Source organism: Fundulus heteroclitus, unplaced genomic scaffold, assembly GCF_011125445.2.
Source record: "Fundulus heteroclitus isolate FHET01 unplaced genomic scaffold, MU-UCD_Fhet_4.1 scaffold_120, whole genome shotgun sequence".
NCBI classification, from domain to species: Eukaryota; Metazoa; Chordata; class Actinopteri; order Cyprinodontiformes; family Fundulidae; genus Fundulus; species Fundulus heteroclitus.
The window spans coordinates 392,847-408,624 of record NW_023396532.1 but is presented as its reverse complement, the minus strand read 5'-3'; the positions used below and the strand labels follow the sequence as shown (position 1 = coordinate 408,624).

General features: G+C 45.2%; 1 long non-coding RNA gene across 1 annotated transcript; it reads right to left on the bottom strand.

The window, feature by feature from the left end:
- Positions 1-9,941: 9,941 nt before the first annotated feature.
- LOC118558286 lies at positions 9,942-10,273 on the bottom strand. Its single transcript, XR_004928284.1, has 3 exons — positions 10,235-10,273; positions 10,108-10,165; positions 9,942-10,047 (listed from the first exon to the last, which is right to left on the bottom strand). It is a non-coding gene; the product is annotated as an uncharacterized LOC118558286 (long non-coding RNA).
- Between the last annotated feature and the right edge of the window lie 5,505 nt (positions 10,274-15,778).

Sequence of the window (15,778 nt, the reverse complement as noted above, 5' to 3'; positions counted from 1 at the left end):
GGAGCATCCTCTGTATTTAGATGGAGATCTGGATCCGGGCACTGTTGCAGTATTTTACACCTTTGACGTGAAATCCAGACTGGTATCACATCACTGTTATAGGGCTTGAGCCTGTCATGATGCATTATTGTCCTGTGCTTGGGGCCTTGGAACTCATACAGTACAGGACCACGGTGTGCTGCAACAATCAATTCAATTCAATTCAATTAAATTTTGTTTATATAGCGCCAAATCATGAAACATGTCATCTCAAGGCACTTTACAAAGTCAAGTTCAATCATATTATACAGATTGGGTCAGATTATACAGATTGGTCAAAATGTCCTATATAAGGAAACCAGTTGATTGCATCAAAGTCCCGACAAGCAGCATTCACTCCTGGGGAACCGTAGAGCCACAGGGAGAGTCATCTGCATTGTACATGGCTTTGCTGCAATCCCTCATACTGAGCAAGCATGAAGCGACAGTGGGAAGAAAAACCACCCATTAACGGGAAGGAAAAACCTCCGGCAGAACCGGGCTCAGTATGAACGGTCATCTGCCTCGACCGACTGGGGGTTACAGAAGACAGAACAGAGACACAACAAGAGAAACAAAAAAGCACAGAAGCACACATTGATCTAGTAATCTGTTCTACATTAGATGGTAGTAGCGGGTGAGCCGTCTTCTCTGGATGATGTCACAGTTAACAGAACGCCAGACCAGGTGTACCTACTATGAAGAAAAAGAGAGAGAGCAAAAGTTAAAAGCTGAAATGACGACAGTCATTTCAATGTAATACAATGCAAAACTGGAGAACAGTAGACTGAAGAACAGTAGAAATCAGTAGAGTGAGAAAATTAGACCCTGATGTCCTCCAGCAGCCTAGGCCTATCACAGCACAACTATAGAGATAGCTCAGGGTATGAGCCACTCTAACTATAAGCTTTGTCGAAAAGGAAAGTTTTAACATTAGTCTTAAAAATAGATAGGGTGTCTGACTCATGGACCAAAACTGGGAGTTGGTTCCACAGGAGAGGAGCCTGATAGCTAAAGGATCTGCCTCCCATTCTACTTTTAGAGACTCTAGGAACCACCAGCAGACCTGCAGTCTGAGAGCGAAGTGCTCTGTTAGGAACATACGGGGTAATCAGAGCTCTGATATATGATGGAGCTTGATTATTAAGGGCTTTATACGTTAGAAGAAGAATTTTAAATTCTATTCTTGATTTAACAGGAAGCCAATGAAGGGAAGCTAAAACAGGAGAAATATGATCCCTCTTGTTGATTTTCATCAGAACTCTTGCCGCAGCATTTTGAATCAGCTGAAGACTTCGAACTGCATTTTGTGGACTTCCTGATAGTAAAGAATTACAATAGTCCAGCCTTGAAGTAACAAATGCATGGACTAGTTTTTCAGCATCACTCCTGGACAGAATGTTTCTAATTTTGGCGATATTCCGGAGGTGAAAAAAGGAAACTATGGAAACCTGTTTAATATGAGATTTAAATGACATGTCTTGGTCGAAAACAACACCAAGATTTTTAACTTTATTACCAGAGGCCAAGTTAATGCCATCCAGATTAAGGGATTGATTAAGAACTTTATTTTTTGAAGACTCTGGCCCAAAGATTACAACTTCTGTCTTGTCAGAATTTAAATGCAGGAAATTTAAAGTCATCCAGCTTTTGATGTCATCAGGGGACCCCTCCAAAGCGCTTGAAGCTTTGGGCTTAGTCCTTTCTTTTTTGTGTCATCTTTGACAAACACTAGATCTCCAATATCGTAGGAATGTTCGTTTGCTCGAAGGTCATACACCTTTTTCTGTCGTTCTTGTGCAGTGCGAAGATGACTTCTTGCCAGGCTCTGTGCTTCCTTTAAGCTCTCTTCAAGTTTGTAGATATAATCTACAACTTCCATTGCATTAGATTTGAGTCTTGCAGCACCACACTGGATATCGTGTGGCTGGTGGACCTCCCTTCCAAGCATGAGTCTGTTTGGTGTGAATCCTGTTACCATGTGTTGTGAACTGCGGTAGGCTGCAGTCAGCAGAGGTAACTGTTCATCCCAGTTCTTTTGATTCCGGTCCACATAACATCGCAGCATCTGCAGCAAGGTCCTATTGAACCGTTCTACCTGCCCATTAGAGGAGGGATGGTAAGGTGTAGTTCTGGTCTTAGTTATTTGCAGGAGCCTACACACATTTCGAAACAGTGAACTTTCAAAATTACGGCCTTGATCCGTGTGTAGTTCTAGGGGGGCCCCAAACCTGGCAATGAAGTCGTAGACAAGTTTCTTTGCAGTCGTTTCCGCGCCTTGGTCAGGAATAGGAAAAGCTTCGACCCATCTTGTGAACTGGTCAATAATGACAAGAATGTATTTGTTGCCAGAGCTTGACACAGGGAATGGTCCAAGAATATCAAGGTGCAAACGATCTAGTGGTGCGCCGACCTGGTAACCTTGCAGTTTTGCTCTTTTCTTCGGTCCTGTAGATTTGCATGCACTGCAGTGTGGACACATTTTAACAAAAAGGTGAACATCTCCACCCATGCCATACCAATGATAACTTTGGCGCACGCGCTCCAGGGTTTTGGCTTCTCCCAAGTGACCAGATTATGGAGGGTTATGGCATGACTGTATGACTTCTTTCTGCATAGTTGTTGGAACTAGTAACAGCAAAGTTGGGGGCTGGTTCCCAATTTTCTCCCAGGAGTAATAGAGAACTCCTTGTCTCAGTGTAACTTGGGGCCAACAAAGCCAGAATTTTCTCACCGCAGGACTTTCAAGCATCACTTCGTCTCTGCTGGGGAGCGTCCCTGTTTCCTTCCATGTGTGCAGGGTGCCGAGGACAGGATCTGCTTTCTGGAGTATAGCCAGCTGCTCAGGACTAAGCGACTCTAACCAGTTAACCGCTGGGTTCTCTGAGAAGGGTGCAGATGGCTGATCCTCCACTGACTGAGTACCATTGCAATTTATAAAGCTTTGAGGCTCTATGCAACGCACAGCCAGTGGCACAACATCATCCATATCTTCCTCAAATTTTTCCCACCGCTCATGAATCTTCTGGCAGTACTTGCACCCTTTGCATGGCAGATCTGCAGGATTCACCCCTGCTTGGTAACAGTCACATTTTTCCATATTTTCTTTTGGCAGCCTTGACATGGCATCTGCATTAGCGTGCTGCTTACCGGCTCGATGCTCAATGTGGAAGTCGTACTGGCTCAACTCCTCAAGCCAGCGAGCTAGCTGTCCTTCAGGGCACTTGAACCGAAAAAGCCAGGTGAGACTGCCATGGTCAGTCCGAAGTAGGAACTTTCTCCCTAGAAGATAGTGGCGGAACTGGCGTGTGAAACGCACAACAGCGAGTAATTCACGACGGGTGACACAGTACCTTTGTTGAGCTGGTGTAAGCTGACAGCTGGCATAGGCCAAAACTCTCTCTTCTCCCCACTGGACCTGTGACAGGACAGCACCGACACTGTTGTTGGAGGCATCAGTATCGAGAATGAACTTGCCTTCAGGACGGGGATATCCCAGCACAGGCGCGGTAGTCAGTCTCTCTTTGAGCTTAGTAAAAGCAGCCTGATGTTCCTCTGTCCATACAAACACAGTCCCCTTTTTGAGAAGATGATGAAGGGGGTTTGCCAGCTCTGCAAAACGTGGGACAAATTTGCGATAGTAGTTACATAGCCCCAGGAAAGCTTGTAACTCTTGCAGATTGTCAGGGGATTTCCACAGCTGTACATCTTTGACAAGAGCTGGATTCGGTCTGACTCCTTCTCCACTCACAATATGGCCGAGAAAGAGAACTTCTTCTTAAAGCAGGTGACATTTTGATGGCTTTAGCTTGAGCCCATGGCTCTGAAACCGTTGAAAAACCTGCTCGAGACGATCTAAGCTTTGGTCTACTCCGTTTCCAACGACAATGACATCATCCAGGTAAATGAGAAGGGTTTCCCATTGAAGGCCTCTAAGGACAAGCTCCATTGCCCTTTGAAAAGTACTCGGAGCATTACAGAGTCCAAATGGCATTCGGGTGTATTCATAAAGGCCCCATTTGGTGATGGATGCCGTCTTTTCACGATCGTTATTGTCCACTGCAACCTGCCAGTAACCAGACTGAAGGTCAAGGGTAGAGAACATGGTAGCTCCACCGACAACATCAAGGCATTCTTCAATCTGGGGTAGCGGATAAGCATCCTTGATAGTCAAACTATTCAGACTGCGGTAATCTACACACCACCTTACTCCTCCATCTTTTTTGCGTACCAGGACCACTGGAGAAGCCCATTCAGAAACTGATGGCATGATTACTCCGGCTTCCAGCATAGCTTTGAGATGTGCTTCCTCTTTACCTTGAAATCCCAGAGGGGTTCTTCTGACAGGTTGGCGTACAGGCTTAGCAGACCCAGTGTCAATCTTGTGCGTCACAGCAGACATGTAACCAAGATCAGTCTCACTTTTAGCAAAGATGGACTGGTATGAGAGTAGTAGTTGAATAAACCGCTGTTGTTGTCCTTCAGTTAGAGCTTCACTTGTAGCAACAACCAAGCCTTGGAGGTGCTCGGGAATATCAGAGATTGTTGCTACTCTTCCTACCAGCAATGGTGATGCATTCCCTTTCACACAACTAGGCTCAGTGCTGTGCTCCGGTTCACGTGTGGGTTCAGGAAAAGCTTCAACAAGGACTCCAAGGCATGCTCCTTTTGGTAAAGCTGTTCTCTTGGTTGAAAAATTGCACACCCTGACTGGCACCTTTTTTTTCATTGTGACAACGACACTTGCAAGGGCCACATTTTCTGCAATGTCTGCCGGCTCTAGCACAGCTGTAACTTCCGGCTTTGGGTCCTCCACTTCCCCCCACACAACACATTCAGATGAAGCTGGTATGATGATGGTTTCCCCAAGAGTCACTCTAGCTACACAGTAGTCTGAACCATTGTCACGCACAATTTTTGAGGGCACCTGTTCACTTCCAATAAAAACCTTTCCACGTGTATAGATGACAACATCATGGGCTTTCATCAGATCCAATCCTAGGAGAACAGAGTCTCTTATTGGAGCAACATGCACATCCCAGTTGAAAGACTTTGATCCGATTTGAAAGGTCACTGTGAGTCCATGTTTGGCTTTCATGCCATCTCCAACTCCTGCATTCAGTAGGTAGGTCTGGTGAAGGTCTACAGGTGCTGTTTTGCTCTCCAGGAGACTTTGGTATAGCTCTTCCGATATCACAGTTGTTTGAGCTCCAGTGTCTGCCACGGCTTGTGTTGAAATGCCATTTATGATCAGAGGAACTTGTAAACTCTCACCTCTCTTCTTGGTGCAGCCAATCTGCCGCCCTTGTAATTGGGGATCTGTGATAGGGGCTCCATCTGACTGCAGCATGTGGTCTGTAGGCTTTTCATTATGATTACATGCAGCCACAGGGCTGGGTGGCCTAACACAGTCCTTTCTGAAATGTCCCGTCTCTCCACATTTAAAACATGGGCCAGCTGCTCCACGATTTGGGCTTGGTGTTTGAGAGCGCCCTCTGGTGTTTTGCACCTGTTGATAACTTTGCTTTCTTTCTGGTACAAAGCTCTGGGCTGCTTTTGGCTGTTGGGCTCTTGTGTTGCCAGGCTGGAGACTTTCAACCTGCAGCTGTAGATTTCCAACCGTGTTAACAAGAGTCTTAACTTGTTCCATTAATGCAGCAAACTGGTCAGATGTAACATACTGGGGGGTCTGGACCCTGCGGGACACTGTAGCAGTGTCTTCACACCTGTCTTCTTCGTCAACCCATGAGATGCGTCTTGCTCTGTTCTTTATCTCAGTGTCACGGCCTACAGTAGCTTTGAAGTTATGCTCATGGGCCTCCACCAACTTTTGGGCCTCAACAAGGGAACTTGGATCACGATTCATTACTTCATAGGCCACCTTTTGGTTTCGTAAGCCTTTGAGGAAAGCATCAGTTGCTAGCTGGTCCTGTAATTGGAGGTCTACTCCTGAATACGCAAGTGTGACAAGGCGTCTCACCTCCTCTGCGAACTCAGCTGATGTTTCTCGCCCTTGTCTGACTTCTCCAAGCTTCCTCCTTATGGTGGTTGGAGGGTCTTTTTTTCCAAAGCGTTGAGCGAGTTGCTCCACCAGCAGAACATAATCTTCCCTTGTGCGTTCTGGTAATGAGCAGACGTACCGCACTGCAGCTCCTCTTAAACACTCATGTAGTCTGTCCACTCGCTCCACAGCACTCCACCCATACTTCCTGGCTTGACGTTCAAACGGCATCAAAAATGAGTCCCAATCCTCATTTCCATCAAACGTAGCTAATTTAGGCCTCTGGGGTTCTGGCAATGTATGGTAATGGGCTGCAGAAATATTTTGCCTCCTATCATCATGGTAAGCAGGTGTGTTGTGGGCTTCACGCTCAGAGTCTCTTATTTCCCTGCGTCTACTGTCAGGTTCAGAAGCTATAGTCCGCCTTGACGGCCCTGTGCTTCGAGATCTTTGATTTATGACCTCCAGTTCAGCTGCGAAGGACACATTATCCCTTGGTCTAGTAGTCACATCAAAAGAGACACTTGGCTCAGGTGCATGCCTTTCTCTTGTCTGTGTTGGGATTATGTTTGCCCCCCCATTGGCAGTAATAAGTGATGGTGTGGGTTGTTGTGCAGCTGATTGTCCTGTAATGTGTGAAATGACAGGGGCCAGCATCATTTGCAGGTTTCTTGTTTGTTGATTTTGATTTTCCAAGAGAGCTTGTAACCATTTAGGAGCTGTTTCTGCCTCTCCCGGGGCTGATGTAGCGCCTTGCAATTCTTCTGTCATTTTTTATTTTATTTTTTAAGGTCTTTCTTGCACTTCCTGTTATGCTCTTATTGTGAAAGGACCGAACCGGAAGTTGTGCGCGGATGCGCTTTGGTAACTTCACTACTTCTTTCTTCTGCCTTACAAGTCGTAGCGTAACTTGGCTTATTAGCTCAGGATGCCTCGGGATCTAGTTTTTTCTTTTTTTCTTTGGGTTAACAGATAGAAGTTTTAAAATCTCACTTCTGACACCAGTTGTCGTGTTTTACCTTGCGGTGGCATGGAGGTGCGTGGATGTTCTGATGAAGAACACGACAAGGAATCTTCTTTAACTGAACTTTACTTGCTCCGGCAACAGGTGAGTTACAGACACAGCTGGCGGTCGATACACTGCGTTGTTTTGGCCTCTCGCTCTGGCACAGACAGCGTTTTAGCAGTGTCCATACAGCGAGCATTGAGTGCCTTTACAACTTAACAAAAGATAACAACACTCTCGCGATAACCTCAGGTTATCTAGATGACTGTGCTGCATTTACTGACTTAACACTAGGCTCGGAGAAATCAAACAAAATACAAAAACATTCTTTTATGCTCATAACAGCTTAAACTGCCTTACAATATTAATAATTAACAAACAACAATTCAATAAATAGGAGGCATGCATGCATTAGCAATAATAATTCACAATTTTAAAGCCACATTAATGTCCATCAACAAAGATAATATAATCCATGCTGGACTCTTGTTTCTTCATTTTTAAGTCATGAGTCAAAATCAAGTTGAAAGAAATGTCTCAAGAAAGAAGGTCTACAGTCATAAGGTGGGCACAAGTCATAAATCCAAAAGTAATCTACAACTTGAGCTCTGCAACAGAGTCCAAAGAGTCCATAGCCTCCTACTGACGCTAGTTCTCAACCAGTCTCAGCCTCCTGCAACAAACAGACCTTTGTAATAGGCCGGTCCAGGCAGCTAGTCCGAGTTTTTATTTGAACAAATCCTCTTCTGTCTGGGAAGGTTTGAACAACTCGTCCCATCAGCCAAGAGTTCCGCAGCGCTGTGCTGTCCATGATGAAAACAAGGTCTCCTACACTGAGGTTCCTCCTTGCTCCTGTCCATTTTTGGCGCTCCTTTAATCCCATATTAAACAGGTTTCCAGAGTTTCCTTTTTTCACCTCAGGAATATTGCTAAAATTAGAAGCATTCTGTCCAGGGGTGATGCTGAAAAACTAGTCCATGCATTTGTTACTTCAAGGCTGGACTATTGTAATTCTTTACTATCAGGAAGTCCACAAAATGTAGTTCAAAGTCTTCAGCTGATCCAAAATGCTGCAGCAAGAGTTCTGATGAAAATCAACAAGAGGGATCATATTTCTCCAATTTTAGCTTCCCTTCATTGGCTTCCTGTTAAATCAATAATAGAATTTAAATTTTTTCTTCTAACGTATAAAGCCCTTAATAATCAAGCTCCATCATACATCAGAGCTCTGATTACCCCGTATGTTCCTAACAGAGCTCTTCGCTCTCAGACTGCAGGTCTGCTGGTGGTTCCTAGAGTCTCTAAAAGTAGAATGGGAGGCAGATCCTTTAGCTATCAGGCTCCTCTCCTGTGGAACCAACTCCAAGTTTTGGTCCGTGAGGCAGACACCCTGTCTACTTTTAAGACTAATCTTAAAACTTTCCTTTTTGACAAAGCTTATAGTTAGAGGGGCTCATGTTACCCTGAGCTACCTCTATAGTTATGCTGCTATAGGCTTAGGCTACTGGAGGACATCAGGGTCTATTTTTCTCACTCTACTGACTTCTACTGTTCTCCAGTCTACTGTTCCCCAGTTTTGCATTGCATTGCATTGAAATGACTGTTGTCATTTCAGCTTTTAACTTTTTGCTCTCTCTCTTTTTTCTTCATTGTAGGTACACCTGGTCTGACGTTCTGTTGACTGTGACATCATCTGGGGAGGACAGATCACCGACTATTACCATCTAATGTAGAACAGATTACTAGATCAATGTGTGCTTCTGTGCTTTTTTGTCTGTCTTGTTGTGTCTCTGCTCTGTCTTCTGTAACCCCCAGTCGGTCAAGGCAGATGACCGTTCATACTGAGCCCGGTTCTGCTGGAGGTTTTTCCTTCCCGCTAATGGGTGGTTTTTCTTCCCACTGTCGCTTCATGCTTGCTCAGTATGAGGGATTGTTGCAAAGCCACGGACAATGCAGATGACTCTCCCTGTGGCTCTACGCTTCTCCAGGAGTGAATGCTGCTTGTCGGGACTTTGAAGCAATCAACTGGTTCCCTTATATAGAAAATTTTTGACCAATCTGTATAATATGATTGAATTTAACTTTGTAAAGTGCCTCGAGATGACATGTTTCATGAATTGGCGCTATATAAATAAAATTTAATTGAATTGAACTGTAGCTGGGGTAAATATTCTTTGACCCATCTTTTCCAAAAGAGATCAGACATATATTGCACCTGTTTCCATCTCTTGCGCGCATATATGTCTGTTGGCTGGAACACTCCTGGTGGTAAGGATGGAGAGGTTTTCAACAATAGCAGGTGATTAGGAGTTAGTGCTTATGTAGTAGTATAGAAATATCTATATATGTGGCGGTACCAGTGTTTTACAAATGGGCAACTTGAATTAATAAAAACCAATTTAACAATTATACGGTTGTAATTAATTCTCCTCCAAGTAACCTTTAAGGCACACAGGCCCGCTACAGATGAGGCTTGAGACAATCTCACCCAATTCAATAATTTTATTTATTGCACAATTGTTTTGGGTTCAGTTTGATAAAACATACTACATTAAAACCAATCACAGTAAAATGACAGTTTGGCTCACTCTAGGTGGCAGTCCAAATCAGGGTAGTGGCGTACAAAAGAAACGCAGCAAACAAAAATAAAAGAAAATCATGCACCAAACCAAAAAGCACCACCACCCGGAAAGTCCACCGCCAACACCACGAGCTGGCTGTTCCTGGCAAATATACAAATAGACACTCAAATGACATGCATTAAATGATACAGTTCAGTCCACAACAACTCAAGCAGCAGTTATAATTAAGAATCCGTCTTGGGGCACACGGCCACACCACAGCTCGCGCCACCCAGAGAAGCACCAGTCCAAATCAGCCACAGTGGACGAGGGCCAGGAGTCAGCTTTACGGCAACCAGGTTGACAGGTAGTCCGCAGACGATGGATACTCAAGGTAGCAGGCGAGCGGCAGCTCGGAGTAACAGTCTGGCAAACAGCCAGCCAAGGACAAACAGCAGCGTCTATCAAAAGTAGATGTCAAAAATAGAATCTGAATGTGTACAGTAAAGCTTCTCACTTACCCCTGAGCTCTGTGTAGTGCCTCAAGCAGGGAGGGGAATCAAACAGTGTACTGGCCACCTGGATACACAGGTAAAGCTGAGCTAAAGCTAAGTTAAGCAAACATTAAGAGTGTTTGAAGCTTCTTACCACAGGAAGAATTGGTCTGAGATAAATTTCAGTCTTTCATGCGCGCATTTGTATGCAGCTGGCATGCAGCACCAGCAAACGCCGAGGTCTGAACCAGAAGACAGACATGTCTGCCAGGTGAGGGAGGGCCCTTTATATACAGACAGCACCACAACCAATTAGATTCAGGCACCTGTATGGTGCGTTCAGGGCCAGCAGGGCATACTGCCACATATATTTCTAAACAAATAGTGTTCAGGTGCAAAGTACCGGCGGACCAAAGTGGGCGGGGTATATAAGACGAAGCTGCACCCAGCTGGAGACATGACTTCCTGGTGCTTCTATTGTTTGGCTGTGTCTCGTGCATTCTAGCAGTGAATGACAACAAACTGTGTGGTGCACGTTACTTTTATTCACGGTTGCTGAAACGCAACTGTGCTGCCCTCCTCCTCTCCCTCATACTACGAGTGTGTCTGTGCGTGTTTGTTTGGATTGGCAGGTAAGGGAGTAACACTCATTCTAAGCTTCAGTTGCTGTAGTTCTGTTTAATGATCAGTCAACTTTCATTGGTCTCCCCACATTGGGACCACTGCTGCTCTGGTTACCTGGATTTGCACGTTTCCTGCTGAAATCAGGCTGTGGCTGCGGTCACCCGCACCAACTGAAGCGGTGTTTGGGGTGTGGCAGCGGCGCTCCCAGTTCACCTCCTGCTGTGGTGTGGCCAAGGGGCCACCTTCGGTTTTGACATTTTAACTTGTTTTTTTATGTTTGTTATTTGTCACAGCCCTTTTGTGGTTTATATGTAACCGTTTTTTTTATTTGGGCTGATGTTTTTCTTTTAGATTAGTTTTAAGAGTGTTATGTTTATTAATTGTTTTGTTTGTTTTGTTGGCAGTACTGAGGTCCGGCGGTGGTGCTGGTGTGGCCACGGCGTCTTCCTTTTTTTGTGTGCTGTGATTCCTGAGTTTGGGTTGTCTCACTGTGTTTGGTGTTTTTAAAGGGTTTTTGTTTGCTGGGACGCCGTCCTTCTAGTGGCCCTTCTAATCGTGACCTCAGCTACTGTAGTGTCTTTTGTTTTTCAAGTTCTGCTGGCCTATTATGAAGAACTGGTTTTAAAGTGTTTTTAACTGCATGTAATAAATTGTTCTTCTGGTAAACCTTAAAGCTGTCTCAGATGTTTCAAACCATGTGTAAACTAAACCTGTGTGCCTTTTAAAGGGAAAGTAATATTCTCTGGGTGAAATTCCCAGGGTGGCGTTGTTGAACATTTATTTCACATAATTTTAAAATTTCACCTAGTGTCGCCACATTTTTGGCGTTGTTGACAGGATTATGCTTTTGTGAACATCTGAGACAAGATTTGTTTTTTTTATTTGTGGGGTTTTTTGTGTTTTTTTTTGTGTGTGTGTCTGTGCAGATTGACGCGGAGACAGAGCAGCAGTGGTCCTGTTCAGATCTATGAAGCGGTGGGTGAGGTGTTAACTGTTTAACCTTTAGGTTGTTTTTTTGTGTGTGTATGATCATGGAAGCAGAAATTCAGGAATTTAAAATTCTCCTTCTAACGTATAAAGCCCTTAATAATCAAGCTCCACCATATATCAGAGCTCTGATTACCCCGTATGTTCCTAACAGAGCACTTCGCTCTCAGACTGCAGGTCTGCTGCTGGTTCCTAGAGTCTCTAAAAGTAGAATGGGAGGCAGATCCTTTAGCTATCAGGCTCCTCTCCTGTGGAACCAACTCCCAGTTTTGGTCCGTGAGGCAGACACCCTATCTATTTTTAAGACTAATGTTAAAACTTTCCTTTTTGACAAAGCTTATAGTTAGAGTGGCTCATACCCTGAGCTATCTCTATAGTTGTGCTGTGATAGGCCTAGGCTGCTGGAGGACATCAGGGTCTAATTTTCTCACTCTACTGATTTCTACTGTTCTTCAGTCTACTGTTCTCCAGTTTTGCATTGTATTACATTGAAATGACTGTCGTCATTTCAGCTTTTAACTTTTTGCTCTCTCTCTTTTTCTTCATAGTAGGTACACCTGGTCTGGCGTTCTGTTAACTGTGACATCATCCAGAGAAGACGGCTCACCCGCTACTACCATCTAATGTAGAACAGATTACTAGATCAATGTGTGCTTCTGTGCTTGTTTGTCTGTCTTGTTGTGTCTCTGTTCTGTCTTCTGTAACCCCAGTCGGTCGAGGCAGATGACCGTTCATACTGAGCCCGGTTCTGCCGGAGGTTTTTCCTTCCCGTTAATGGGTGGTTTTTCTTCCCACTGTCGCTTCATGCTTGCTCAGTATGAGGGATTGCAGCAAAGCCATGTACAATGCAGACGACTCTCCCTGTGGCTCTACGGTTCCCCAGGAGTGACTGCTGCTTGTCGGGACTTTGATGCAATCAACTGGTTTCCTTATATAGGACATTTTTGACCAATCTGTATAATCTGACCCAATCTGTATAATATGATTGAACTTGACTTTGTAAAGTGCCTTGAGATGACATGTTTCATGATTTGGCGCTATATAAATAAAATTGAATTGAATTGAATTAAAAAGCTAGTAGCTAGCTTAAGAGCTGACAATGAGCAGTTGCGACAAGAACAGGCTAGCTTAAGTGCTCAGCCATCCACTTCTTCAGCATTACCTAATGCCCCTCCCCCGCCAAGTCTCCCTGTAGCAGAGAGACTGATTTTTGTGCCTAGAGATAGGAAATGTCCCATCTTTAGAGGAAGGACAGGTATAGGCTTGAGTGAGTGGATGGAGGAAGCGAAGGCATGTATGAGAGCGCGACATTTGTCTTTGGCTGACCAAGCATTTTTTCTGTTTGATCACTTGGAGGGAGAGGCTCGAGATGAAATAAATTATCGCTCTAGCACAGAGAGGGAGGATCCGGCTGAAATTTTCGCCATCCTACAAGAGTTGTATGGTTGTTCAGAATCATATGTTGCTCTTCAAGAGGCCTTCTTTTCTAGAAGACAACAAGAGGGAGAGAGTCTTCAGGAATTTTCCCTCGCATTAATGGGTCTTATGGAGAGGGTAAAGCAACGTGCACCTGCTGGTATGTTGAATTGTGAGATGCTGCTAAGAGACCAGTTTGTCGAGCAGGTGTTGGACAGTTCCCTGCGTCGTGAGTTGAAGCAGCTGGTACGTACGAGGCCAGACAGCACATTATTGGAGATCAGGACTGCAGCAATCCGATGGGAACGCGAAGGGGTTCCTCATGGTGCAAGGAGCCGTAGTCAGTCGGTTCTTTCAGTTTATGGTGTCCAGCAAGGGGTTCATGGTGGTCCTCAGGTAGTCCCTTTAACATCAGCCACGGAAATGAGTCAGATAAGAGAAATGCTAAAGCGCCAGCAAGAGCAGCTTCAGCAGCTTAGTGAGACCATTTCTCAGTTGCAGAATTTCCGCCGCCCTAACCATTCACCCTTTACTGGTCCAGTAATTTGTAGGCGGTGCAATCAGCCTGGTCATTTTGCACGAGAGTGTGATGGGGTGCGTGCCACCCGTCGAACCCAAATCCCATCAGAATTAGCTGCTCAGTCGCATTCTGCTAACATGGCGGAAAACTAGTTCCCACCGAACGGCTGAGCCACAGTTTGGGTGGGGATGCTACTGGCTCACAGGTCACTATTGGAAGTTTAGGAGCTTCTAAATTGATTTCAGTTTGTCCTCATGCAGACGTAGTCATGGGCGGAGTGACAGTCACATGTCTGGTGGATACTGGTTCAATTGTGTCCACGGTTACTGAAAGCTTCTTTCGCCGGCATATGGAGTCTTGGGGTTTAGAGCGCCTCCAATCGTGTAATTGGTTGGAGCTGAGAGCCGCCAATGGCCTTAAGATTCCTTATGTTGGCTATCTAGAGCTTGATGTACACCTCTGTGGCAAATTAATTCCCCACTGTGGTGTTTTGATCGTGCAGGACCCTTGTGGTGAGGTCCCAGGTAAAATCCCAGGTGTTTTGGGGATGAATGTGATCAGGAGGTGTTATCAAGAACTGTTTGGGCTGCATGGTGTAGCCTGGTCTTCTGTATCTGGTCTTTCCGAAGCCCCTCAGTCAGTTATGCAGGCACTGCAGCAGTGCCAGTTTGCCTTTTCACAAAAGCCTCGGCGAAGTTCTGGAAGGGTTAAGATCAGGGGTAAGAAGGGCTGTCGGATTCCTGGTGGAGTCATGAAAATTGTGGCTGCGACATGTTCTGATGAGTACTCAGGCTCTACCGTTTTGTTTGAACCTTTAGAGTCCGGATTGCCTTCTGGTTTGCTTGCTTCCCCTGCCTTGGTTCAGGTAATCAGGGGTACAGCTTTTGTGCCCATTATTAATGTTGGTTCAACCGAGGTGGTGGTATATCCCCACACGGTTCTGGGACACTAAATGTGGCCCATGTTGTCAGTCTCCCTGCAGGAATCACTGAAGTCCCAGCAAAAGTAGCCACCGTGGCGAGCCAGACAGCTTCTGTCAATGTGCAACAGCAGGTGGAGGATTTGGATTTGTCTTCCTTGGCTGTGGAAGAACAAGGCCAGGTGAGGTTGTTGCTCAATCAGTACCTCCCAGTTTTTTCATCTCACGATGGTGACCTGGGTTGTACCAGTGTGATAGCTCATGGCATCCCTCTGGTTGACGATGCCCCGGTTAAACAACGCTATAGGCGTATTCCCCCTTCTGATTATGAGGTGGTAAAGGATCATATCAACCAATTACTTACTTCACAGATTATCAGAGAGAGTAGTAGCCCGTATGCATCTCCCATAGTCTTAGTTAGAAAGAAAGATGGGAGTATTCGTATGTGTGTTGATTATAGACTACTCAATAGCAAGACCATAAAAGATTCTTTTCCTCTCCCACGAATAGAAGAGTCGTTGGATACCTTGTCTGGGGCGCGCTGGTTTTCTACCCTCGATCTAGCTGGCGGGCATAATCAGGTTCCGGTTGTGGAGGCAGATCGTCCAAAAACTGCTTTTTGCACCCCCTTTTGGGCTGTTTGAATGGAACCGAATGCCGTTTGGGCTCTGTAATGCGCCTAGCACATTCCAGCGGCTAATGCAGCGGATCTTTGGGGATCAACAGTGTCAGTCTGTCTTGTTATATCTTGATGACATTGTTGTTTTCTCTTCAAGTGTGGATGAACATCTGGAGCGCCTGAAGGTGGTGCTCGGTTGACTTCAACAACAGGGGCTTAAGGCAAAGCTCAGTAAATGTTCCTTTTTTCAAAAAAAGGTGCATTATTTAGGACATGTGATCTCTGGTGAAGGGGTTGCTACAGACCCCAGTAAAATTGACGTTGTAGCCAATTGGCCAACTCCCGTTAAAGCCTCAGAACTTCGGTCGTTCCTTGGCTTTGCCAGTTATTACCGTCGTTTTGTGGAGGGCTTTGCAAAACTGGCAGCTCCATTGCATAGAGCTGTGGCTCAGTGTGGAGGTACTGCTAAGAAATCTGATTGTACCCTTGCTACATGTTGGACTGATGAATGTCACACCAGCTTTGAAACCCTGAAGGCTAAGCTAACAACAACACCAGTGTTAGCCTATGCAGATTTCACTTAACCGTTCATCGTGGAGGTTGATGCCAGCCA